Below are 4,251 nucleotides of genomic sequence, written 5' to 3'. Positions count from 1 at the left end.
GTTCCATCTAAAACTATGATAAAGACACCATATAAGATATGGACTCGGAGAGATGCCCAGATGTCTTTTATGAGGATTTGGGGTTGTGAGGCTTACGTTCGACATCAAGTCTTGGACAAACAGGGACCCAAATCCGATAAGTGTTATTTTATAGGATATCCCAAGGAAACGAAGGGATATTACTTCTACATTCCCAGTCACCACAAAGTGTTTGTAGCTAAGACTGGGGTATTTCTAGAAAAGGACTTTAGTTCTAGAAAAAGTAGTGGGAGTACGTTCGATCTTGAAGAAGTTCAATATATGGACCATAGCACTGAAGCCTTGATGGAAGTTGAACTGGAACCACAAAATGTTGTGGGTGATGAGATTATTGCACAAGGAGTTGAGCAACAACAATCAGTTCAAGTAGACCTACCTCTTCGCAGGTCTGACAAGATACGTCGTCAGCCTGAGAGATACTCATTTCTCTTGTCTGGCCATGATGACATTATGCTCGTTGAGAATAAGCCTACCTCCTATCAGGAAGCTGTGATGAGACCAAATTCTGAGAAATGGCTAGAGGCGATGAGATCCGAGATGGAATCCATGTACACCAACCAAGTATGGACTTTGGTTGATCCACCTGAAGGCGTCAAACTCATTGGGTGTAAGTGGGTCTTTAAGAGAAAGGCTGACATGGATGGACTTATTACCTATAAGGGTCGTTTGGTAGTTAAAAGTTTCAAGCAAATTCATAGTATTGACTATGATGAAACTTTTTCTCTAGTAGCGATGTTTAAGTCCATTTGGATTATGCTTACTATTGCAACATACCACGATTATGAGATCTGGCAGATGGATGTCAAAACCACGTTTCTGAATGGAAATTTGCTCGAGGATGTGTACATGACACAACCTGAGGGTTTTATAGATCGACTGCATACTAGCAGAGTATGCAAGCTGCATAAGTCCATTTATGGACTAAAGCAAGCTTCTCAGAGCTGGAATCTTTGATTCGATGATGTGGTCAAACAGTTTGATTTCATCAAGAATGAAGATGAACCCTATGTCTACAAGAAGGTTGTTGGGAACACAGTTGTTTTCCTTGTATTGTATGTGGATGACATACTACTCATTGGAAATGTCATCCCTTTGCTGCAGTCTGTAAAGACTTGGCTGGGGAATTATTTCTCAATAAATGACTTAGGTGAAGCAGCCTGTATTCTAGGCATAAAGATCTATGGAGATAGATCTAAGAGATAGCTTGGCCTAAGTCAAAGTACATATATTGACACGGTATTACTATGGTTTGCCATGTAGAATTCCAAGAAAGGATTTCTGCCGATGTCACATGGTGTGAGTCTTTTGAAGACTCAAAGTCCCTCTTCTAGAGAGGAGAGAGACCGCATGGATAAGATCCCTTATGCTTCAGCCATAGGATCTATCATGTACGTCATGCTATGTACTCGTCCTGATGTTTTGTATGCTTTGAGCATGACGAGCAGATACCAGTCAGATCCAGGTGAACATCACTGGATAGCGGTCAAGAATATTCTTAAGTACTTGAGAAGGACTAAAGAATATTTCTTGATATTTGGAGGCGATGGTGAGCTAGCTGTAAAGGGTTACAGTGATGCCAGCTTCCAAACTGATCAGGATGATTATAGATTGCAGTCTGGGTTCGTGTTTTGCTTGAATGGTGGTGCTGTAAGTTGGAAGAGTTCGAAGCAGGACACAGTTGCTGATTCTACAATAGAGGCTAAGTATATTGCTGCATCAGAAGCTGTAAAGGAGGCAGTTTGAATCCGCAAGTTCATTATTGAGCTTGGGGTGGTTCCTAGCATAGCAGATCCTATAGAGCTCTATTGTGACAACAATGGAGCAATTGCACAGGCTAAGGAACCTCGCTCACACCAGCGGACTAAACACATACTACGATGCTTCCATCTCATTCGAGGGATCATCGATAGAGGAGATGTGAAAATTTACAGAGTACCCACAAAGGACAGTGATGGAAGAGGCCATAATAGTTGGAAAATTGTTTTTCCATATTTATTACTTTTATTTGCTATGATGTGTGTGTGCATGTTAAAATCCTCATCTTAAAATAACTAAGTGGGAGAGGGATTTGTAAATAAATTTCACGGTCTCCATTACTGGTTTGTAAGTGATGCAAATAGACTTGCGCATTGGCTCTAAGTGCCTTCCTCCACATCGGATGAGTTTGTTTGCGGATCGCTAGATCAAACTTCCTTTATGGATGATTATAGGAAATTATTTAGGAGCGTATGATCTTCTCCATCTGAAGGGCACAATCCTATTCAATAGACTAAGTATCAAGTAATGGTATACACTTAGGCACATTTAATAGTATCCTCCCCATCGGAGTCACTGCTATTATCTGTGTGACCAAAGGAATACCAACTATTAATTTTATTTGTCATAAAGTTAGGTTGACAAGAATAAAATTAATGGGTAAACCCTCCTCTTACAAATGTTTGAATTTGTATACGTCCACACTATCGTGGCATATAAAATTCACAGTGTTTTGAGGTGTTGGCGAATTTAAATAATATTGTTTGTGGACTCAATATTATTCTAAATTCTAAAGTTTTGACCAAAACTTATTTTGTGATTCTTAGGATGGCTTTCAACCCACTGACTATTATTCTGAAAGAGAACAAACTTACTGGTCCCAATTACATAGATTGGAAAAGAAACCTAGACATTATCCTAACTGCTGAAGGCTATAAGTTTGTACTGATGGAGGTATGCCCTAATGTACCTAATAGCGATTCTAGTGAAGAGGAGATTGAGCATCATAGGAAATGGGTCAAGGCAGATGAGATGGCGCAGTGTTACATTTTGACTTCAATGTCAAATGTGCTGCAACATCAGCATCAGGACATGCCAACTGCCTATGACATGATGAGCAATCTCAAGGATTTCTTCGGACACCAGAATCGGGTTGCTAGGCAACTGGCTATGAGAAACTTAATGACAGCCACCATGTCAGAGGGGACACACGTAAGGGGCCATATCCTCAAAATGATGGTTTACTTGAACGAGATACAAATCCTTGGAGCTGAAATCGATGGGGAAACCCAGGTCGATATTATTCTCCAATCGCTATCCAAAAGTTTTGAGCAGTTCCAACTGAACTACAATATGAATAAAAGGATTTATTCGTTGGTGGAACTACTAACAGAACTTCAAGCAGTAGAAGAGCTATTTCGTCATAGTTCTCAAATCCACTTTGCTGAAAATGTTTCTACTTCTAAGTTGAAAGGTAAGAAGAAGAAGAAACAAGATGGCTCGGCAAAGAAAGTGAATTGATCTCTAGGTATTGGACTAAAAGTAGGAATGAAGAAGCCGAAGGGCAAGTGCTTCATTTGTAAGCAGTCTGGACATTGGAAGACGGATTGTCCTTGTAGGAAAGAGAACAATAAAGGTATATCTTATTCTCTAGTAGTTGAAACATGTTTAGGGTATTATCTACTAGTACCTGGTGTGTAGATACAGGAGTCACTGATCATGTCTGCAATACATTGCAGGGGTTCCAGGAAACCGGACAACTATGTGAAGGAGAGATAACCGTCTACATGGGCAATGCAACGAAAGTGATGGCTATTGCAGTGGGAGATGTTACTTATCATTTTATAGGAATAGAAAATTGATTTTGAGAAATTGTCTTTATGGACCTAGTTTTAGAAAGAATTTAATTTCAGTTTCTAAAATTTTTTTGGATGGATATACTATTTCTTTTGATAACAAAATGGTTATCAAGAAAAATAGGGTAGTTATCTGTTTTGGTACATTAGTTGGCAATTTGTATACTCTAAATCCAATAACTCCCATAAAGCAACAAATGGAAATTAATAATACATCTTCTAATTCTAATAAGAGAAAAGAACCTTCAAAAATGAACCAAACATATCTTTCGCATCTAAGACTTGGTCATATTAACTTAAGTAGGATTCAAAGGCTAATAGCCGATGGACTCTTGGGTTCATTAGTGTTGGAAAACTTTCCAACCTGCGAATCGTGCTTGGAAGGAAAAATGACCAAGAGACCTTTTAAAGACAAGGGGTATAGAGTTAAAGATGTGTTGGAATTGGTTCATTTTGATTTGTGTGGACCTATGACAATCCAGGCAAGAGGTGGTTTCGAATATTTTGTCTCTTTTATAGATGACTATTCGAGATATGGGTACATTTACTTAATGCGTTGCAAGTTTGAGTGCTTTGATAAGTTCAAAGAGTACAAGGCCAA

Source organism: Zingiber officinale, chromosome 5B, assembly GCF_018446385.1.
Source record: "Zingiber officinale cultivar Zhangliang chromosome 5B, Zo_v1.1, whole genome shotgun sequence".
In the NCBI taxonomy this organism is placed as follows: domain Eukaryota; kingdom Viridiplantae; phylum Streptophyta; class Magnoliopsida; order Zingiberales; family Zingiberaceae; genus Zingiber; species Zingiber officinale.
This window is presented reverse-complemented; position numbering follows the sequence as displayed.